This window comes from Trachypithecus francoisi, unplaced genomic scaffold (genome assembly GCF_009764315.1).
Source record: "Trachypithecus francoisi isolate TF-2019V2 unplaced genomic scaffold, Tfra_2.0 Lachesis_group19, whole genome shotgun sequence".
Taxonomy (NCBI): domain Eukaryota; kingdom Metazoa; phylum Chordata; class Mammalia; order Primates; family Cercopithecidae; genus Trachypithecus; species Trachypithecus francoisi.
In genome coordinates, this window is record NW_022681464.1 from 8040332 (window position 1) to 8064498 (window position 24167).

Genomic DNA, 24167 nt, shown 5'->3' on the forward strand with positions numbered 1-24167 from the left:
TTTCCTCATTGACAGCTGTAGGGATGGGAATAGGAGAGTTGTGTATAGACTTGGCATGTGCTGGCTGAGAGTCATGGAAGGTTCCATTGACCCTGACCAAGAGTCTTCTTTTCACACAACTTGCTAATTCTAGACATGAAATTCCTGGATTCCCTCATGAAGTGTGGGCAAGAATTTAGCCAATGATGACTCAAGCTGACACTTCCCAGGAACTCTGCACCCTCAAATGAGCTTCTGGGAGAGGGAAACACATCAAAGCAGAGGCAAGGGATGGGAGTGAGTGGCACCAGACTGCTACAAAGCCTTTTCTGAGACATATTGATGACTTGGTGTAGCACCTCTCAAATGCCTTGGCCAGGGTGAGAGCTCCATCACAGCAGGTATTTAAGAAGAGGTGTAATGACCCACCATTTATGTACAGTGAGATTTTCTATGCTATATGGGCCATTGAATACATGACCTTGAAGACTTCATGACCCTCGTAATACATCACAAAATGTGATGATAGAGAATTAGAGATTGAGTCAATACTTAAAGCCCACTGGACACTTAATGTCCATTATTTAACAACAGACATTTGAAGATATCAGTTTCCATCCTGCTTTCCAAAAGTCAGGGCACCTGACTTCTAATCTCTTTTCTATCTCTAATAATAATCACATAGCCTTAAACAAATTTCTTCACCCCTGGATCCTTGGCTTGCTAATCTTTAAAATGGAGACAACGATGGCACCTTTAGTGTTTGCTAGATTGCTGGGCTCATGGTCCTCTTGAGGTTGGGGACAAAGGCCTCTTGCTTCCCCACTTCTCCAGATTCTCACAGTGATGAAGGAACAGTGTGGATTCTTGATAGTGAGCTGAAATATGGTCGTGAATGGGAGTGTGCTGAAGAGAGGGGAACAATGAGAAAAGCTTCTATAGCAAGATGCTTCTATAGGAAGGAAAAGCTTCTATAGGAAGATGGATCAACTGTCAGGTCCCTTCTAGATTTAAAGATCTACAGTGCTGCATTGAAAGGGGGGTATGGGGGTGCGTATTGCAGTAAGACTAAGTTTATTCGCCTCATCATTGCCACCCTCAACTGTTACTGAGTAACCTTTGTTGAATCCTTGTGCTTTTTGGGACAAGACTTTGTGCTTTATCTACCTTCCAGAATGAATTTAAGAATCAAATGAAACTGTGTGCACAACACTTTTCAAATGCAGACATTAACACTTGATTAATACCCTGAATTTAATCTCTGGGGTAGTTTTTTGGTTGACTGCAAAAGATTTATCAGTCTCCAAAACCATTTTCTTCAGCTGCTTTTTCTACACCCAGCAAGTTACACAGTCTGTATTAGCTATATCAGTGGTTCTCAAACTTGAATGTGCATCAGATTCTGGAAAGCTTATTGAAAACAGATTGCTGGTCCCCATCCTCAGAGTTTCTGATTCAGTAGGTTGAGTGTGGGTCCCAGGAATTTGGATTTCTAAGTTCCCAGGTGATGTTGTTGCTGGTGGTGGTTCTAGGGCTATACTCTGAGAACCACTGGTCAAATTCTTTGATGCACTTAATATTTACATAGACTTTTCATGTCTTGATTACTTCCAAGATATCTCATAGTATGTCTGTGAGATGAGCAGAAGTCAGGCAGTCTTAGGGATATTCTATAAATATACAGACTAAGGCCCAAAGACTGGAAGTGATGATGGCTGGAGGGCCTCACAGTGAATCAATAGTCAAGTGATAACAAAACCAGGATTTTTCTGGACATCCATTTCAGTGTCTTTCCCATTGGGGTGGACTGCCCCCTACTAGTCAGTCAATTGTGGTCACTAACTACCCCTCTAACCACCCCCAAACTTAGGCTGGTGACAGGCTGCAAGGCTGCCCTTGCAATTCAGTGTCATGAATGTCTTCTGGTACCCAGTGCTTGCGAGGTATCTGTTTCTTTTGGTGGAAGGTGTGAATTGAGGAATGAATTCTCACTTTCTCAGATTCTTCAGTTGGAAACTATTCCATCTGTCCCTCTGCAATCAGTAAGCACGGTGCTGGCGGCACTCTGCAGGGAAGACAGTGCCACCACTCACATGGCTTTTCCAGACCAAACTGGAATCAGGCTCCTTTGAGTCCTTTTCTCCACTAAGCTTTATTCTTGGCCTGCAGAGCCAGCTTTAGCAAAGAATCTTGCTAAGCCAGTTTATCAAGAATCTACTCTTGATATCCAATCAAACTCTTCTTCCTCCATCCTCGATCTCTAATCAAGTTCCTCTTCCCCCTCACCCTTGACATTCAACGAAGTCCCTCTTAGCAATTTTTCATACTCCCTCACCCTGCCCACTGGCTGTAAATCTCCATTGGTCCCTGTGTATGGGGAGTTGAGTTCAGTCTCTCTCCTATTGCAATAGTCTTGAATAAAATGTTTTGCTGCCTTTAACACATGTCCAGTGAATTATTATTATTTCCAACACTAAGAATATACTTCAGGTTCCTCTTTCTGTGCCCAACCTGGGTACCAAGGGGTAGGTATGTTGGTGTCCTCAAAATTGCCCTGAAAACTGAATGATTTGTCACCCCAGCTATGAAGCCTCAGCCCTTGAGTTGATAGGGAATTTATTCACACCCTTCTAAAACTGCTTTTGCCAACATCCACATCTGGAGGCCCTGCTGGCCCTGGGTAAGAGGCCAGCAATGTTTCAACCTTTTGCCCATTTACCCTTTCTCACACTCTAGGAAAACCCTCATTCTTTTCCACCTGCTGAGGGGTCTTGTGGTTCCCAGGTGAGGCCAGAGGCGGACTGGCGGTGCCAAGAGCCTGGAGGAGGTGAGTCGGGATAGTGCTGAGCCCTTCTAAGCTGCCCAACCAAGAAGGGTAGGAGGTATCAGGAATGGAAACCAACCAGTGAGCGCTAAAAACCCAACAACAAGCACTTAGTCCTGCCAAGCCACAGAGAAAGGCTCAGTCTTTGGGTAGTATTGTTTTTCTTCCTCCCTGCTCCCTTTCCAGATTCACAGCAATCTTCTCTGGGCTGAGCAGGTTTGTGTGCTGCCGTTACTATGGCTGCTGCTGCTCTTGAATGCCTGTGTGTGTGTGTGTGCGCGTGCGCGCGCGCACACGCGGGCGAGAGCGTGTGTATGAGAGCGTGTGTGCGTGTTTTCTCCAGAGTGACTGGTTTGTGCTGTCATCAGCCGTTGTTTTGGTAAATGGCGAGTTAAACAGATATATCCAAGCGTAAAATCTAAAAAATGTTCCCTCTGGGCGCCTGGGGGGTGTTGTTTGAAATCAACTACATATCAATTGAGCGGCGGCGAGCGGATCCGATGATAAATTCCAGTCCACAGACGCCTTATAAATTACATTTTTTTGTTCGCGATCTTGCCTCATCTCAGCTCCCCAGAGGCCCTTAGACTGAGAACTATGATTGTGTTGGAGAAACGTTTGCTCAGCTTGAGTGAGGCCATTAGCATTGCATGTGCCAGTCGGTCCCTGCGCTCCCCCCACCTCCCCCTGGCCCCCCCACCCGCCCCTTTAACAAAATACAATATGTGCCTGGTAATTTTTCTGTTCATTATCTCATTGTTTTCTGTAAGTACAAGGTTAGATTGAATTACTGCGGGCTCCGCCGTCTATTTGTAATTCTCCTTCCATGCCGAGCTGCTAATGAATGGGCAATTTAGTCAATTCTTTGTAACGGCTTCTTCTGTGCGTCAGCCACTTAATTACTCTGAGCCTTTCTCACTGCTGCTTTATTGCACGGAAAGTCGGGGCTGCTTTGAGGGCTTGGCACAGGGATCTCCAGCTTCCAAAAAGGAAAAAAAAAAAAAAAAAAAAGGAAAAATTGTCAGAGGCAACCAGAATTCTGTATTCTTGCTGCTTCCTGCGGTGGCTGAAGAAACATTCTGTGCCCTCAGCCCACACATCCCCCGTTCTGTCTGCACACAGGGTTTATCTTCCTCCTTCTTTGCTGACAGTTGGCTTAATCCTGGCTGTGGCAGTCACTGTTGGGTGGCAGAAAGGCGCAGGCTCCTCCACAGAGAACAGCATCCTAGGGGAAGGTCCTGATGTTTTAAAGCATTATTATTATTAGCCTGATTAGTATGCCACCTTTCCCCCTTGTCAGTATCTCCAAATCATAGCCAGAGGTCCCATTCTGTGACATCCAATGTTTCCTCTTTGCCTTAATATAGAGCACCTCATCCTTGTGACACAGGGAACTGGATGGGGTGTTTATTATCTCCATTTAACAAAGGGAAACAGCAAGTCCAGGCAGGTGAAGGGACTTACTCGGGTCGATGAACCAGGAATGGCAGAACCAGGACTTGCATCCAGGTAACCCAAGATGCATGTCCTTTTCCCATGCCATCCTTCTGCCCAAGGGAAGACTTAAGAATATTGTCCTGTCACTGAACTCAAGTGTGCCAAGGTGGAAATAGAGTAAGTTGGCTTTAAAGGGAGTGAGACAACTCTGGAAAGGGAGGAGACTTTCCAGTAGTGGCTGAGGGGCTAAAAACCCCCAAGGAACTGGGAACTCATTAAACAGAACATCCGTTTTCAATGTGGCACCTTTGGATACATCTGTCATGCTACCAGGATATTTCTATGTGGCCCAGAGTTATTATAGATACACATATAATTTACTGTCCAAACTGGGACATGTCTGAAAGTGAAATGAGGCAGGATCATGCTGGAGCCACAGGAGTGAACTGAGACTGTCCGGGGGCAAGCTGGGTCGTATGGTCACCAGACCCAGGTAATGAGAATGTGTAAATGCTGTGTGGATAGCGTGTCTTCAGACCCGACTTACTCTGATGATAATACTTAGAGGGAGTCCCACCAGCTGGATCCACCCCGAGTTTACAGCCATTCCCTGTGTTGCGCATTGCAGTGATGTATATGAGCTACAGGGCATCTTTACCCAAATCCAGAAAGTGATGGATTCCACAAACACTGAGTGAGCACCCACCTAGGTAATAGAGACATAAGAATGAGAAGACAAGGTTTCTGGCATTTTGATCCGACTGCTCTAGCAGAAGGAAGGTAAATGGTTCTCTAAATGTCACTAATTTCCCCAGATAGCCTCCTGAATGTGCCCGGCCCTTGCTTAAAAAGCTATTGTTTTCCTCTGGGTTCTGGCTCACTCCTCTTCATCCTTTGGATGTCCCCGTAAATGTTGCCTCCTTCAGGAAGCCTTCCCTGATCTCCAAGATTATATTAGGACCCCTTTTATTCTATTTCATGACATCGTATACTTTTTAATCTTCATTACTTACCACAACTATAACTAAATTATTTATGTAGTTGTGTGTTCAACGTCTTTCTTTCCCCTCCCCCATTCAACCTTGACCTGTCTGTAAAAGTACAGAGCCTGGCACATAGATCTAGAAAAGTCTGTTAAACTGAACAGAGCCAGCCACTTTTCTGGATCAAGCTCTAGTTGCTTCCTCTACCAAAAGCCTTCCTGGGTTGCTGCAGCCTGTTCACCTGTTCTAATCTCTCTTTTCTGAGCTCCGTGTAGCTCACACAGTCTGCAAGCATCACAACACTCTCAATTCTATCCTGGTTCCACCTGTTTTCTACATCAAACTTCAGTATTCTGAAATCAGTTTAATGGGCTGAGACCAGGAAGAGGAGGAGGAGTGGAGAGGAGAGGAATAGAAGCAAATGGTGGAAAATACTGGGATGCATCACACTTGATAAAGTGAAGGATTATGTCAGGAAACTCATTTCAGTTATGTCTGTGTATACACATACACATGCACACACACATGCACACATATACATGCATGGTTGGTCACAGTGTGAGAAGTGTGTCTTAAACTGAGGCACAGTCCAGAAAGGTTTGCTAACCCTGCCCAAGAGTGGCATTTGTGTGAGTTTGTTGGGAGGAACTAAGTGGGCCTCTGATGCAGTGGTTGCTTTCCTTGCCCAAAGATCTAGGTGGAATCAGGTATTGTACCTGCCGCTCACTTGTGTACACCTCCAGAGAAAGTGAGGGCTTTAAGTGCCAAGGTTCCCCAGGTGGCCTCTCATGCCTATTTCTCTGGCACTTGCCCATGCCTTGGGTTTCCAGGGCGGATGGAGCTGCCACATCCTCTCCTGTGGGCTTCTTCAGTAGTGCAGGGTCTCTGCTCCACCTCTGGCAGGGTCTCTCCTCCAACAGGCAGCAGGTCCCCCACCTCTCTGGTTTCTGGTGTCCTGCTGCCATTTTCTCTTTCCTCCTCTCTCCTGTCTGCCGTAGGGGAGCGCTTACTGACATATTAAGGCTTGCTGTTATTTTGCCACCCTGAGCCTCAGTTTTCTCATCTGTCACTGCATCCTCATAGGATCTTGGAGGTAATTCAGTAGCAGAAAGCACATGTGAAGGGACTGGCACAAAGAAAGCACTCAGCAAGCCCTCCCTGCCTCCACCCCTGCTTCTTTCTCTCCCTTCCACCGCAGCAGGGCTGGGGCAGGAAGTGGGCTGAGGGGTTAATGTGGTGCAGGGCTGGGGTTGCTCTAATGCTTTCTGCCATCACAGTCTAATTCTGTGTGTGCTCAGTGTCCTCCTAGGACAGGACCATGGGCTCTGCATGGAGGTGGTGGACTCTGAACACTGCTGGAGGAAATAACATAGGATCTTCACTTTTAATACACATGGGTTCAATTTCTATTTCACAGGAAGTGGCACCAGGGGCTCTCCCAAGTCAAGGGGCTTTCATATCCTGCCCTTGAGTGTTTATCAGCTAAGCAGGCTCCATGACCATGGAAATGGAAGGTTGAGCACAAACCCCTGTCCTCTTGGAGCTTTCATCCTACAGGTAACAATGGTGATAGAGCACTCCTGTGTGCCGGCCTTTGTTCTAAGCCCTATTTATAAAGTAACTCATTTCATCCTCACAACAAGTCTGTAAGGTGGGTGTTACTTAATCTTAACTCATTTCAACCTCACGACAACTCTACAAGGTAAGTGTGTTAGTCTGTTTTGTCTCACTATAAAGAAATACCTGAGGCTGGGTAATTTTTTTTTTTTTTTTTTTGAGATGGAGTTTTGCTCTTGTTGCCCAGGCTGGAGTGCTATGGCGGATCTCAGCTCATTGCAACCTCTGCCTCCTGGGTTCAAGCGATTCTTCTGCCTCAGCCTCCTGAGTAGCTGGGATTATAGGTGCTGCTGCCATGTGAGGCTGGGTAATTTATAAAGAAAAGAGGTTTGATTGGCTCACGGTTCTGCAGGCTGTACAGGAAGCGTGGTGCCAGCATCTGCTTGGCTTCTGGTGAGGCCTCAGGAAGCTTACAATTGTGGCAGAAGGTGAAGGGAGAGCCAGTGCATTAAATGGTGAGAAACGGAGCAGGAGAGCAGAGAGGGAGGCCCTAGACTCTTAACCAGATCTCTTGTGAGCTAACTGAGCAAGAATTCACTCATCACCAAACAATGGCGCTAAGCTGTTTATGAGGGATCCAAACACCTCCCCCCAGGCCCACCTCCAACATTGGAGGTCACATTTCAACATGAAATTTGGAGGGGATAAACATCCCAACCATATCAGTGAGTGTTGGTGAATGCCCGTTTTACACATGAGGAAAGTTGTTGTAGTTCAGAACTCCTGTAACTTTCCCAGGGGTACCTAGGGAATAAGGCAGGAAAACTCAGGTTCAAACCTGGGCAGCCTGGCTCCAACACAGAGCCCAAAAGGAAGGCACGGACTCCTTCAATCACCTTTCAGACAGAATGCAACACTTCAATGCAAGTTGTTTTGGAAAACACCCTGGCAAAAAGCATGTATCCTGGTTTTTAAAAAGTTCATTTCCTTTGATGCAATATTGGGACTTCAAGAAGTTGAATCAAGACCACATATTATAGAGGGAAAGAGAGAAAACTTATCTGCCAGCAAAAAGGTGCTCAGGTCTCATTCTGAACACCAGTCAGCCTGAGGTGGCCCTTCTCCCAGGCCCCACTCACCTTGGATATGTTTCCTATGTAAAAATAAGTGTGTGGTCTGTCTGTCTGCCTCCCCACTAGATACTCTGATTAATGAGGGTGGGGACTCTGTTTTATCAACCACTGAATCCTTACACTTAACAAGAGACCAGCATACATTGAACCCTTAATAATTATCTATAGAAAGAAAAGGTGATAATGGCTAAGTCGACATGATGTTGCCTGTAAAATTCTTTATTTTTTTTTTTTTGTTTAAGATGGAGTCTCACTCTATCGCCAGGCTGGAGTGCACTGGTGCGATCTCAGCTCACTGCAATCTCTGCCGCCCGGGTTCAAGCTATTCTCCTGCCTCAGCCTCCTGAGTAACTGGGACTACAAGTGTGCACCACCACACCCAGCCAATTTTTGTATTTTTAGTAGAGACAGGTTGTTGGCCAGGATGATCTCGATCTCTTGGCCTCGTGATCTACCTGCCTCAGCCTCCCAAAATGCTGGGATTACAGGCATGAGCCACTGTGACTGGCGCCTGTAAAATTCTTTTACCTTTGCTGCATGTTTACAATTTTTCAAAGTAGAATGTTGGGGGAAAAATAGAGTAAACAAAGGAAATATATAAGCATATTATAATAATTTAAAATATGTTTATGCATGTGACAAAATGGCAGGAAACAAACTAAGATGACATCTGCAAAAATGTATGTGGAAAAAATGGTAGAAGAAAATATTAGGTTTTGCGAGTTTGCCGTTACTTTTAATTAGAGTCCCAATATTGCGTCAAAGGGAATAAACTTTTAATTTGCCATTAAAAGTAATGGCAAAACCGCAGTTACTTTTGCACCAACCTAATACATAGAATTTTAGTAAGAGTTTGGGATGGCACTGTGCCTGATTTTAACATTTCACTTTTCTTGTATTTTCTATATCCTTTGCAATGGACATGTTTAACTTTCATAATGAAATCAATTTCTTTTTGTCTGCTATGAGTCCTTACCCTGGGTTTCTGTAACAAAACAATAGGTCCCATTTTTAGCAAACCCATTGCATGAAAACCTGGACAGACTTGGACTCCATAGCAGAAGTCTGTGGTTTACAGCAGGATTTCCAGCCGTGCTGCTTTCCGAGGCCAGTCCTCTGAAGACGTGACCGAGTAAACCAGTCCCCATGGCTGATGTCAGGTGGTGGCAGCCCCAGCCTCCTTGACTTAGAAGAAGTTGGCCCCTCACCAAGAGGGAGTCAGTCTTCCCCTCTTTGTCTCCCAGGTTTGGAGGCTGCAGAGGCCCTGTGGCCATCAGCTGCCTCTCACACAAGGGCACAGTGCCCTGAGCAAACAGGTGATAGATAGTCCAGCTCTTTCCCCACAGAGGCCAACTCTCACATCCCCTGGGAGAGGTGCATGCCAAGAGACCCCATCCAAGCTGACCTGGCCCATCAACAATGCCACACACCTCTGCCTCTGCCTCTGCCCACACCTCAAACCACCCTCATCTCCCCAGCTTGGCCACGGTGATGGAGTCTGCTGAAGACCCCCAGAGCCGTGATTTTCTGTGACTACTCCCATGCAGCCACCACTCTCCAAGTACCCTGCCCACCAGCCTCTCCATACTGCCCATATCCCTAGTACCCAGCCATGGGCCTCAGACATGTAGCAATGAACGAGACCAATGCTGATGTCCTGCCAGGAGGGACTTTGCAACGCTACTGGAAGCTTCTGAACTGCTGTTTCTGACCCAACTCTCACCAGCAGTGCTCTTGAGCAAGTTTTAAAATCTCCATGGGTGGCAACTTCCATCTTTCAAAAGGAACTAACATTTATTAAGCACCTATAATCAGTCAGAGGCTATGCTGTGAGCCCAGTTAATTCTCACCTGATATTTTGGGGTCTAATTATGATCTTCATTTTCCCAGTGAGGTAACTGAGGCTCAGGGAGGTTAAATAACTTTAATAAGGTCAAAACTCCTAAGTGACTAAACCCAGATTTGAGCAAAAGTTCTAAAACTATAACTGTCAAACAAATGAAAAGAATTATGAACGTTTTGAACCTCCAGGCACTCTCTTTGACAATACAATTGGAGAGCTAGTTGTCAGTGGTTCACATCTTACTGGGAATTAATAAGAAGGATTTCTTCCCTGACCACTATCCAGTACGCAGTTATCACAGGAGGGAACTTAGCAGTCATTTACATTATAATATGAGTTAATCAGAAGGCTTTCCACTTGACAGCTGTCCAGGACGGTGACTAGGAACAAAACTTTGTGACTAAGGAGTGGATTTCTGCATGTGATTTCAGATCATTGAGAGAACCAGGAGTGTTGACTTCCCACCCAGTGGGACTAGGAACTGGGAAACTGCCTGGAATCCAACCTCTAAATCCAGTGTGGAGCAGAGAAAGCAGCTGTGGCTCCCAGGCCAGGATCTCTGGGCTGTGTGACCTTGGGCAGGCCTTTCTTCCACCCTGAACTCCAGTGTCCTCTCAAATGAAACCTGGGGGTTCGTCCAGTGTCAACTCTATGGTTTCATATGTTAGTGCTGGTATTGGGCTCATCTCAAAGTTAAGGGTTTCCACCATGCCCTTAAGAAGAATTTCAGATGTAGGATGGCATTGCGGGGCAGACGGGTGGGTCATCTCCTCACTCTGCACTTAGGGATGACCCTGAAGGAGAGATTCAAAAGTGCTGTCACTCACTCATTACTGACCTTGGTTACAGCCTGTCCCTCCTTGCTTTGAAATTAGCTATCTCCCTGTCTCCTGCATGAGACCCTGGGCTTTTGAAAGCAGAGGCTGCATTTTGTCACCTCCAAACCCTCAGCTTCTTTCATCATGCCTGGCACCATGATGCTGCAGTTGCTCATTGCAGGTTTGGTGAATAAATGAACAAAATAATGGAATTTGTGCCTATAGAATTAATTTCATAAGGCTTTATCTTACTGAGGAGATACCATTCTGGAAGCCAGAAGACACAACTTACATTTGACCCCGGCTCTCATTTTCTACCCCTTCCCTTCAACCACTTACAAGAGGCAACTCCTGCTTAACAGACAGAAAAACTGAGACCCAGATAGGACACATGACTTGGAATTTTACTTATGCAAAGCAGGAAGGGACCAGAGATTCTCTATCATCTTTTAGATTCCTTAATGTTATATATGAGGAAATTGAGGCCCAAGAAGTGAGGCAATGATGACAGGAGGTCCCACAGCTCAGCAGTGGTATGGTGGAGACAAGATTCCAGCTCCCAAATCATAGTCTAGAGCCACTTAACACAGAGCTCAGGCAGCCCTGGTATACAGCTCCAGGTTCCCATGGCAACTACGTGGAACAAACCATCTTCTTTGGGTAGCATTGATTAATTCTTTATATTGCTTTTCTCTTTCTTTGAGGGGAAGTATACCCTTCACTCTCCCTAGACAGACTCATTTATGAAAGGAAGAGCTTAGGATGCCTTCCAGAAACAGGTATCCAGGCAGTAAATGAAGATCCTGGCTGATAGAGCCCTGAGAAGGTCTCAGGATTTGCCAGTGCCTCTAAGTAGAATTAGTGACAGGGAAAAAAACCATTCTGTGATCTGTTTGGAATTCCTTGGCTTATCATTGACACCCATTTCTGCACATCTCTTTCTGAGTAGTAACAGCCCTTAACCAAATGAAAATATGTGACAGGGCCCTGGAAGTTCATGCTTTCCAAGAGGTTTTTACCGTATTAATTTCATTTGATTCTATGGTGTAGACAGGGCAGGTATTGCCATTTTACACATGAGGAAACTGAGGCCCAAAGAGGTGAAGTTCACAGCACTAGTGTAGAATTCCTCAGCAGATGAAATTGTCCTTGTCTGAAAAGAGGCCAAAGAGTCAGCACCTGGGAGGTGTCAGACACTTGCGAGATCCCTGGATACCTCAGTGAGGGCTCAGCCACGCAGAGATGGAAAGGAGGCCTGTGAGGGGGCAGACAACAAACAACTCACTAAACTGAGATCCCCACATGTTGTTGTAAATTCCATGGAGGAAACACACGGAGGAACACCTTCAGGATGGCTGGGAATGTAATTCTAAGAGGCCAGCATTTCATTTAAAAACCAAATGGTAGGAAAGGGGCAGTACAGGACGAGAGAGAAAGAGACATTGCTTGGTGGAAGCAGCAAGCCCTGAAGTACCAGCACCCTGAGAGGATGTGGTTCATATCCCCAGGGAAGAGGAAGGAACCCAGTGAGGGACCAGTGTGGAGTAAGGAAGGGAGGAGAGGATCTGGGGGTGAGACTGGATGAGTAGACAGGGGCCCAAGTATTTCAGGCCTTCTAGGCCAGGTAAGATGTACACATACTATCAAATGCACATTTACTCCCTTATACGTAAACATATGGGCATCTGCACACGCAACCACACATATGCACATACATGTGTGCCTAACATGTTCACATGTGAGCACTAACTCACATACATAAACTTACCTGAAAATGCATGTACACACAGAAGCACAACTCTCTTACACACATGATCATCTGTACTTAAACACACCTGCTCACCTATCCACACTGATTGCACCCACATGCACATTCATATCCACACAAAAGCACACACACACATTCTCTCCTGCGCATGCATGCTTTGTTTCATAGATGCATACATTTCTACGTGCATGCACACTTGCTCACTCACACATAGGTACTCACATATGCATGTGTACAGCCTACAACAAGCCCAGCTCAGACAAGCTCTCAGCCACAGATAAACTTCTCTGCTGGTTGGTTATAATCTTTCATTGGAACTGACACGTTGATAGCCCCAGTTTTTCTAGGAAGTGACCTTCATGCCGGCTATTGATTTCTAGTGACTATCAGGCGCCTGCCACTGGAGTGACAGGCCCGGTCAGAGGTCAGCCCTTAAATAAAGCTTCTGGATTACTAAGCACCAGCCACTCCAATGAAAATGGAAATTGGCATCCCTGGCTCCCTTTTATGTGGAGTGTTTCCGCTGATGGGGTTTCAGCTCCGGGTGACCACCTGCCCCCCTCTCCCAGACCCAGGGTGCTGTGGGTGCCCACAGGTGTCTGTTTTACCAGGGAACTGGACCGAAGGCTGTAGGTGGTGACAGCTACCGTGGCCTAAAGCTTCCTGGATTCTGCCTTCTAGCAACATCTGGGGCTGTCCCTATAAGCTTGACATTCAAGTAACAGGCAATTGCTACAGGTTCCAAGACCCACAGGTGATCGGCTTTGTGGTCTTGGGCAGGTGGTCTCATCTCTCTGGGCTTTGGTTACTTCCACCATTTCTGCCTCATTCACACATGCTTGTTCATCTCCTTCCATTTCACAAGGCTGGGATCCAAATAAATGAAGAGGAAGTGTACAAAGTTGTATACGAAACAGCACAAGAAGATGATGCTACTAGCATCATCTTAAAACATTTTTAAAATATCACAATTACGAGTTATAAAATTCTACTTAATTAAATCACATGTTTATTTGATGATCCAGGTAGCCCCTCTGGTTGCTGCAGCATCTTGGGGTCTCGTGGCAAGCAGAAGTTATGGGATGGGAAAGGGCTGAAGGAGGCTTTGCCTTTTGCTTCTCCTGATGGGAACACAGATAGAGTTCCCACTGCTTCACCTGGCATTCGGGACTTGTGACAGCCTTCCAGCTGATCACAATCAAATCTAACAGCCAAACACCACCCCTGAAACATACTCTGTGCTTCTACTTCCATTAATACCTACGCCCCCCACCAACACCGTCCACCCTCATGGCTTCGCCTTGAATGCACCTTCTCTCCCCTCTATCTGTGTAAGCACACCACCCCCAGCCTAGCCTACAATCCTCGTCCTCCTTGCAGCCTGCCCAGATGACATAGCTCATACAATCCAGGAATCCATGAATAGTCCTTTCTCCTCTTTGGCTTTGGGAAGTGCATTCAGCCTTCCTTCTAAATAAGGCTGGCAATAATTTTCACCTCAAATATAGATTTACCACAACAAAAACCCTTGTCTTGAATAATGTGGATTGGAAAAAGCAGAAAGGGCTGCCAGCTGCCAGCTTCCTAGTATTCCTCCAGTGCAAACATCTGTGCCTTCCTGACTCTACCTGTACATCTAATGACCTTTCTGGCCTGTGTGTTCCTTTGGAACAGGGGTCATAAAATGAAGTTTGCATGTCTTGAAGGGAAGATAAGCAGAAATTAGAAATGTCACCAAATTAATTATTTGGCAAAGGAAGTGATTTGTTTAACAACATCAGGGAGGCAAGAGTTGCTGGTGGAACCTGAAACTCAGATAAATCACCCATATTGAAGGGAAGAAGCCCAAGCAATCTAGGTGAGTCCATCAGCCAGACCCTTAGCCACAACTTGCACCAGAGCAGAACCAACTGGGGACCTCTTGGCCTGCAAGACAGCAAGGGGGCATGCAATTCAGGGAAAGGGGTCAAGAAGAATTCAGGGTCGTACAATTTATATGTGTGGTTGGACCACTTTACTGGCTTATGTATAACTTAATGCCTACTCCAGATTCTACAAAACAAATCTGGGGACAGGCACTCTGGGAATAGGCTTGTTTTACTTAACAAGCACAGAAGATATTCACGAATTTGTCACTTACTTCTAGAGAGGGTTTAAGGCAAGTTATAATTAAAGACTTACATGCAATTGTTAAAATAGCAGTAGCAACCACTTGACCACTTTCCTATATTTTAAAATTCAAATATTTCACTTTTATAGAGATGGAATCTCCTAGCTTATAGACTGATTTAAAGGGCTCTACAATACCCCACCCAGCGAGTTCTACACCAACCTAGTAAAGTGACTGAAATGTCATAGAGTGCACTGGTTTGATTTTTCTCCCTAGGGATCTTTTACAATGTAAGCATCCCTGGGAGGGGTTCTAACTTTCTCCCACCACCCTGGGTCCTGTGGGTCAGATGTTGTTATGGTGCAAAGGGGTTGCTCCAGGGCACAGAAAGGGGAGCTCTGGGGAAGATGGGCTGTGGGGAAAAAGAGGCCCTGAGTAACATAGTGGAAATAGCGGGAGGACACGAAATCAGCATCCTCTGCCGCAGGTCCAGTATGCCATCATAGAACATTCAGGGCCCCACATGCCATGTTTGCCAAGCCCTAACACTGAGAACAAGGACACAAGGCCGCAGCAATGTGCAGGAGACTTCAAAATCAAAAACAAAACAAAACAAAACAACAACAACAACAAAACTGGATTTTAAACCTAGCTTAGCTCTCACCTCTCAGGCCTCAAGAAAATCACTTTCCCTCTCTAAACTTCAGTTTCCTCATCTGCGAAGTGGGGTCAGGAATTCCAACGATACAATAAATGGTTGCAATGATTAGGCAACACGGTGTTCATAAAATATTTGCCATCTGTTTATGCTGTCCCAGAAATGGTTATTGTTCGGGGGACATGCATGCCTGCCATGGTCATAGCTCAGTAACTCACTGCCCAATTTGTCTTACCTTTAGAGCTGCCCAGCAGTTCTCAAAGGGGGTGATTTTTCTCCTCCCCCAGGGGACAATTCAGCAATGTCTGACATCATTTTTGGTTGTCACATCTGGGACAGGGGTGCCACTGGCATCTAGAGGGAGGAGGCAAGGGATGCTGCTCAACATCTTACCATACACAGGACAGCCTCAGGCAACAAAGAATTATCTGGCCCCAAATGGCAGTAGTGCCAAGAGTGAGAAACTCTAAATACAGCCCCTCTCTTTAAGAGATTATTTTCCAGTTTTGTCTTCCCCTTAGTAGATTAGCACAACAGTTCTGAAACCCTTCCATGTCCTGAGTGCCACAAAGATTCGGGGGCTGCATGAGGAGCTGCTGCCTGCCTCTCCTTACCCTGAGGCCACTCAGCCAGATGGCAGAGAGGTCAGTGGCAACCAAACATCTAATGACATGTGACAAGTCTGGCCAGACAGCAGGCCCAGGATGGGCCCCTTCGAGGCCACTCATTGGGCAAGGGAGACTCATAAATAACAGCACAGTGACAGCCCAAGTCTTGCTCAGTGGGAGGGACGAAGCTCTGCCTGGCTCCCAGCCCCTGGGGCAGGCCTTTACTGGATAGGGCTACAGCGGGAGGGACTGAGACAGGGCTGAGGATCCCATGTACAGTGAACGTGCTGGTGAGACATCAAGGAGCCTGTCATTGGAGTGTCTGTCCTGATGGTGACTGCTTTGGCTGCATTAGCTCTATTCTTGATGGTGAACTATTTCTAATTTCCGACCTGGTGCAATTTTGGGCTTCAAAGCATTTGCCCAGCAAAGCATGTGTGATAAGAGGCAGAGTGGTAAGGTGGCAAGCTTGTTGAAAATCCAAATTTCAGTCTCAAGCCCCGCTCATTTTGCTATTTGCACTTGAGCCTCCAGCTCCTCATCTGTTAAATGGGGATGCTTGAGCAGTCAAAGTGCTAATTCATGAGACATTATGTGTGAAGCAATAAATTAGTGGAAGGAATGATGATGATGATAATGGTTATGATTATGATTTTTCAACCATTTGGGAAAGAATAATTTATACTGGGAAAAAAAGCATACCTTCTGATGCTCTAAAACTATTAATCAGTCTTTAGGTTTTTAGGCAGTTCCAAATAGGCTCTTTACAATAATAATAGTAATAATGATACCCATATTAAACAGCGCTTTTATTTTCACATTTATTTTTCTTAAGCCTCACGTGGCTTAAAATGGGACCTGTTTCCAATGATGCATATTCTTCTAAAATAAAAGTGAAAAAAATCGAAATGAGCTGCTGGTATACAGACCTGCTTTGCTTTTTTGTTTATGGAAGTCCTGGTTCAGATGGCACGCTAGGGCAGGAAGGCCACTGAACTGAGGCTGGTTTCTAAGCATAGCATTCAGCTGATTTGGGTCTCAGTTTTGTCACAAAACAGGGATAATAATTTCTTCCCAATTATCTCAGGGCTGCTGTATTAGTGTGACCATACACGTGGATGCTTCATGATAAAGTTAAAGCATCATCCCACAAGAAAGTCTTACTACCATGATCATTATCTTCATTATTATTGTTGATTATTCTTCATAATGATGTTTGCAAGACGGAGTTACTCCAAAGCACCATTTCTGTGAACAGTTTTTTAGATACTTTCACAAAAGTCTCTGCATGCATATGAAGAAACTGACCCTTTAAGCACTCCTTCTGAAATCTAGGCTGTTTCTGAATTCTGAACAACTTCCCACCCCCTTCTTTTTATTTCTGGCTGGAAAGCTGGGCTCAAGAAAGGGACCTCCCTCCTGGCCCTTGCCTTGTAACTCTTCTATAGAAATGGCTCTGTTGGCCTAAGACCTCAGATGCCAGTTTTCAGCCAGGAGCACATTTTTGAAGGGAGGGTTATAAATCAAAGCCTGGGTTCTAATGAAACCACTGACACAACTTTAACTGTAACAAAGCGCACCCAGGCACCACTCAAGAGAAATCAGAGGCACAGAGCAAGTATTCCAGGCACCAGGGCACCTGGGGGGCCTTCCCCCTCCCTTTTGTCTCTCCTTCCCCTTTTCTTCCTCTTCTCTCCTACATTGCTGATTTTTCCCTGTATAATTCCTATAGCATCTCGAACTACTGGCTTATTCTGCAGCATCTTTGGGAGTCAGCCTCATGGCCAAGCTGCAGACCCTGCCATCACAGCTCCCCTAGGGAGACCCCTTTCCTGGCCCTCTCAGGGGGCAACGGGGCAGAGCCTGCACTGTTGTAGGCATCAGAGGATCGTGAAGGGCGAAGCCCTGGATTCAGGCAGGACACTGCCCTAGTCCTGGCTCAGACACTTACTGATTGATTATGCATCCTTTTTGGTGAGAGTGGTAACCTCTCTAAGACTCAGTATTTATATCTGTAAAATGGGGATAACAACAGCACCTCCCTCAAAAGGCTATTGAGTTGATTAAATGAGATAGATAAGGACCGGGAGGAGGGGGGGAACAAAGGGACGGCTGTGGCTCCAGCTGCTGAGGACCTTTCTGGTCACTTCTAGGAGCCAGCCCCTATCCAGACTGGTTTTTGTTTGTTTGTTGAGACAGAGTCTAGCTCATACCATCTTGGCTCACTGCAACCCCTGCCTCCCGGGTTCAAGTGATTCTCCTGCTTCAGCCTCCTGAGTAGCTGGGGTTACAGGCATGTGCCACCATGCCTGGCTAATTCATTAATTTTTTTAATTTTTAGTAGAGATGGGGTTTCACTATGTTGGCTAGGCTGGTCTCGAACTCCTGATCTCCAGTGATCCGTCTGCCTCGGCCTCCCAAAGTGCTGGGATTACAGGCGTGAGCCACTGCGCCCAGTCTGACTGGTTTTATACAGAACCATAGACAGTTACTCCCACAATTTGATTTCAGAAGACTGAAAAGGGCACATCTATTTCAAATATCTATTACTATTGATGTCATCGATTCACCGCTATCAAGTTATCTGAATTAAAAGTTATTCAAGGCCTGAAACAATGCTAGGTGCATGCAATGTGCTCTCTCATTAGCTCACCCTTAAGTGAGAGAATTAGAATTAAGAGCTTGAAGAACAGGCAGGGCTCAGTGGCTTATGCCTGTAATCCCAACACTTTGGGAGGCCGAGGTGGGCAGATCACTTGAGTCCAGGAATTCGAGACAAGCCTGGCCAACATGGCAAAACCATATTTCTACTAAAAATACAAAAATTAGCCAGGCTTGGTGGTGTGCACCTATAGTCCCAGCTACTCAGGAGGCTGAGGCAGGAGAATCACCTTAACCTGGGTAGCGGAGGTTGCAGTGAGCCAAGATGGCACCATTGCACTCCAGCCTGGGTGATAGAGACTGTCACAAAAAAAAAAAAAAAAAAAAAAAAAGAGCTTGAGGAATACCCAAGCTCTTAATCTCTCAACATGAAGAACTGAGTCCACGACAGCAGGGCTGTCCTGCAGGTAGATGAAGTTTCTGAGCCTCATCCAGTTTGAGTTAATGCTCCGAAAGTTCTCCCTGAATCACCCAGCTCCTCCTCCTCTCCTTCCTTTGAGTTCCTGAAGCATTTACTATTTTCACCATGTTTTCGGCACTGGACAGGGTCTCCTCAATTAGACTGTAAGTTTCCTGACATCACAGAATGTGCTCAGAATTTCTTAAAATTTCCTGGAGGACCTTGTTTCATCAGCTTAGTCTAATTATGATGATCCAAGTGTTTCTAGTAACAGAGATTTCACTGTTACTAAAACTCACTAATAACAGGTTTGTTTGTTTGCTTGTTTGTTTTTTGAGACAGAGTCTAACTCTGTCTCCTAGGCTGGAGTGCAGTGGTGCAATCACAGCTCACTGCAACCTCTGCCTCCTGCGTTCAAGTGATTCTCCTGCCTCTCCTGTCTCCCTGCCTCCTGAGTAGCTGGGATTACAGGCCGCGCCACCACACCCAGCTAATTTTTGTCTTTTTAGTAGAGTTGGGGTTTCGCATGTTAGCCAGGCTGGTCTTGAACTCCTGACCTCAAGTGATCCACCCCCCCTCAGCCTCCCAAAGTGCTGGGATTACAGGCATGAGCCACCACACCTGGCCTCTAATAACAGAGGTTTCTTACTCACGTGGATGAGATGCCCATGGAATCTCAGTGGTTCATCTGCACTTTGACACTTCTGCTCACATTTCATGGCCAGACAGGTCACATGGTTGACAGGGACAAGGATGTATAATCCTCCCACATAAGGCAGACTAACGGGAAGCAGTGGGGTGGCAGTAAATATTTTGAACAATAATACAACCTATCGCAGACCTAGAATATTATTTTCTACAAAACTGTTACTCAGTAAATATTCAATGGGAATGATGAGACAAATATCCTACGACAGAAATATTTGAACACACTTCTCTGGTCTACACTAACCAATGAAATGTTGGGGTACTGATTCTCATGGCCAAGTGATAAACTGAAAACAAATCAGCCCTCTGGCTGGAGTGTGGTTGAGGTAGCTGAGACAGGTCCAAGGTCACCTAGGAAAATGCTGCTGTAAGGAGCTAGGACTCCTTACAGCACACTCACTCCTTACAGCACACTCACTCCTTACAGCACACTCACTCACACACTAGGACTCCTTACAGCACACTCACTCTCCCTCTGGGAGGCAGGATGGCATCTGAAGAGGAGCTGGCGTTCCAGGATGGAAGACTTCAGCTTAATAGATGAAGACATTTCCCAGATCAAGAGACTCCCATATCTGCAGTCCCTACTCTGGGTGGCATGAAGGCAGGGGCTGGGCTGCTGTCTTTGAGGATGCCATGCAGGGGATTCCGGCAGTGAAGAGAAAATTGGTCTAGAGACCCAGGACTACTCTTCTAGCTTTAAAAGTTTGTCCCAAACCTCAGAGGAATCTGCATTTCAATTGTGAGGCCAATACTCACTCTCCAGAACACGCAGAAGTAAGGTGAGATAAAACGTGTCAAAGACCTCAAATAACATACTGTGAAGGACCAGGGAAAGGGGACAGGTCACCCGGCTTCCTGGGACTTAAGTGGGTCCCAAAGGCCAGGCTTCGTAGGGGTTACAGGTCAGATCAGAGGATAGGAATTCGAATGTGCAAGACAAAAGCCTGGGTTAGTGCAGGGACACCTCAGGTGGTGCCCCTTCCCTTCTCTTCCCCCCCCCTCCAGTGCACAGGGTCCCAGGAAGTGAAAGAAATACAATCTGCACATGACTCAAAGGAGCTGCTGCTGCTGCCACCACCGCCTTTCAGATGCTTTCTCCAATTCAGGTTTGCATCTTATTTTCCTGCGAACTTTTTTTTCCTTCCCTTTGCCATTCTGGCTTTTGTTGATATAACCTCAATTTCTTACTGTCTTTCAAAGCCTTTATTCCCCAAATTGAGGGAAGGAATTTTTAATGTCATGCTAGGTCTCTCGCCAGGCCAGCTGTCTTTTTCCAAATCAGTCAGGTGTTCAGGGTAGCTAAGGATAGAAAGAGGCTTGGCAGACAGAGGGAGAGAGTCAATAGCAAGGAGGAAAACAGCAACTGCAACTGATGAAGGTCCCCGAGGTGATTTGCAAATCTGCTGAAATCCTGAACAAGCTTTGATTTAACCCAAGCTTGAAATGGCTTTTATTTACTGTCTATTGTGGAATAAATGACATCTCATAAACAGGCTTTATCCATTACCCCAGAATGGAGAGCATGCTGTTAGGGACATTTTATCCTCTTGATATCAAAGGAGATATGCCGGGGTGTGTTATTACAAATAGAAAAATCAATGCTGAGACACACACATCTGAAATTTCATTTTCGTCCAACCACATTTTCAAAGCTTAAAAAAAAAAAAAAAAAAAAAGGCAATCGCTAATAAAAATGACTTCAGAACCGGAGGATTTACCAAGCCTGAGCAAAGGACCGGCTGGGACCAAGCCCAGACAGTGAATAAATCTGACTCTGTCCTGGGCCATTTCCTGTTCTGCCTCCCAGACAACCCAGCCGGCCCAGGGCTGCTCAAAGCAGAACCTTCTCTCCCCCACTCCCAGCCTCCTTGGTCTCTACTCTAGGCCATGCCCAAACACTGTTTATGCCCTCCAGATACCACCTTGCTAGCTGTACTCAGTCCTCCCATCCCAATCACACACTACATTTGGCAACAGACCACATGGAAAATGCCAGAAACGTCCAGAGGCCATTGCTATTTCTCCCAGGTCCCTCCCACCGGAAGGGCAGGGGCTCCTGAATCTTTCAGGTATGTGTGAAAGTGAAAAGGCCCCCATGGAGTGAGGAAGGAAGCTTAGCCATTCTCCAAGCAAAGGCTCAGTCCTGCCTCTCACTGACCTTAATGCCATTTCTGCCAACCACAACCCCTCTTTCCGAGATAAGTATGGGAGAGAAATACTTTTAGCTTTTCACAAAATTTTCTTAAAGACACCATCCCAAGCCTCCATCACATTGTGTGATCTTGTATTGGGGTGAATTTCTGGTTTAGAACCTTGTTTTTGCACGAGGCTGTAAGTTCAAGGAGGCCTGATATTGTTCTCTTTACGTTTCTAGTGTTGAGCACAGTGTGTGGCACAGAGTAGCTGCCCAATAAATGCTAGTTGAATCCAAGAGATGTGCAGGCTGGTTGCAGAGGCAAGAATGGCTGGCTAGACACCATGGAGGTGCTAGAAGCCAATCTCAGCCATCTGAAATGAAATACTCCAGTTCTTGCCTTGAGGCCTGAACTACATGGAGTTTGCTGGCTTCACACAGTCAGTCACATTTGACACAGGAATGGCTTACTGAGTTCGTTGAGGAAAATGGACCAGTAGAATTTGCTTGGTTTTAAGACCTCATGCAAGAAATCCTGACCTGCCTCCCTCCCAGAAAAAAAAAAAAAGGTATTGGTAAGATGTGAATAGGAATGGAGAGCTGGGCACAAACGTGTGCCCATTCCTAGAGAAAGAACTTGGCATTTCAGAACAGGCAGAGCATCAAGTTTCATTTTATCTAATGCAGTCTCTTTAGAGGTGGGGAAACTGAGGCCCAGAAAGGGGGGGTTGATTCATCGAAAGTCACACAGAAAACTGTGGCCATGTGTGGACCAGTGTTTGAAATCCCTGATCCCATTCCTGACCCCCTTGCTGTACCTGAAAAGAATCCAGAGAGAGAACATAAGCATGAGGGAACCAACATAGCAATCATTGCAAAGGCAACTGTAGTGTTGGTCTCTTTTATCATGGTGGTTGTTTTATTTAAATAATCACATAACGATGAATGTGTTGAAAAGCATCCACACTGTGCAAATGGTATTTTTGCTGTTTTAAAGAGGCACCACTCTTGTTTTCTCTACAACCTTTACTTGTTTGAAGGCCACTGATCAGAACTGGGACATGCTGACTACTGACGCATTTTGGGAAGAAAATTCCCTGAAAGGTGTGTCCCCTGCTCCCACAGAGACATGCTGTCTATTTCTTCTTCGAGTGTTGCATAAAGCTTTGAGAGAATAGCCTAAGCCAGCCAATACAACGGCGATTCCACCCAAGATAGGCGGCAGTATTTAAATAAGGTTTCAATAGGAAGGAACGGTCTCTTTGGACTAGGTCTGTGATGTAGTTATCAGGAGGAGAAATTTGTAGAACCCATTACCTGCCACTCCTTCCCCCAGGAAATCTCTTGTTTATGGAGCATGAATCTCTCCGGCTTTGGCTGGCTTTTACACTCTGGATTGTCCTGGGTAAACATCTGTCTCACACCGTGTTTATAAAAAAGAGGCATTTGTGCCTTTGATTGTTTCAAGGTTTCTGCAGTACACGTGCATTCTTTCTCTCCTCCTGCCTTCCCCTACCCAGCTCACCCGCTCCTCCTGAGCAAACAATCCCCCATGTTGATTTTGGCCCCTTTTGGTATCATAGTGCTTTGCTTTGTCCAGAACAAGAAAATGCATACCACAACTCACCTGCTCCACCTTGAGATAGAGAGTTTTTCATAACAAAGGCAGTATATCTTAACTGGATTATTATTGTCATTTATCACACAAAATTTTTTCAAACACTTCCTCTAAGCAGAGCATTGAGGTAGATGTGATACGCTACACAGAGACCCAATTCCTGTCTCAAGTAGCTCATGGTCTTATTGAAGAGTCAGCTTGCAAACATTCAACATGAGGGCTCTACCTGCATAAGCCATAGGGCTTTGACGGGGCAGGGAATTTGTCACTGTTCTTATTGTTAGTGAAACTGAGCCTCTCATCTTCAGTCCTGAGGTGGTTCAAACCCATACATGGGCCAGGCCTCTCAATTATCTGCTCCTGGAGAGAATATGGCAAACAGTTTCCTTTTATTCTCACACCTCTCTTTGTAGGACTTCCTTGCATGGCTGAGTCAGGCCACTGGTGAGTATCACTCCAGTAGAACCTCTACGAACTAGAACTCAACAATGTTCCTGGTGGTTAGGAATATATATATATATATATATATATTTGCATCACTTCAATTTAGATCAGAAATGAATTACAAGAAAATAATGTCATCAATCAGTAAGAATTTCTTTTCAAAAGAAGACGTAAACAAAGCTTGGCTTCAATGTAGTTGAAGTTCCTTCACCTCCAATTATAGATTAGACAGTGAGCACTGCTGTCTTCAGAGAAATGGCTAGAAGCTCCATCGTTAGCCAAGAAAGATGTGTAATGTCGAGCAGCGGGGACTTCCTGTCAAGGGAAGTGGACCCAGATATTTGAAAAACGTTTCCTAACAACCTGAAAGGGCTTTCTGCTTGACCTTCCACTCCTAGGAAGCTCAGTCCCCAGTTCCACTCACTTATCTTGGAAATTCTAGTGTGAAGTGTGCCATGATTCAGACGATTCACACGGCTGG

The 24167-nt window shown here is 45.7% G+C and overlaps 1 long non-coding RNA gene across 1 annotated transcript; it reads right to left on the reverse strand.

Annotated features, from left to right (window-relative positions):
- Nucleotides 1-3539: 3539 nt before the first annotated feature.
- On the reverse strand, nt 3540-23602 carry LOC117063834. Its single transcript, XR_004429111.1, has 2 exons — nt 23469-23602; nt 3540-4041 (listed from the first exon to the last, which is right to left on the reverse strand). It is a non-coding gene; the product is annotated as an uncharacterized LOC117063834 (long non-coding RNA).
- Nucleotides 23603-24167: the final 565 nt, after the last annotated feature.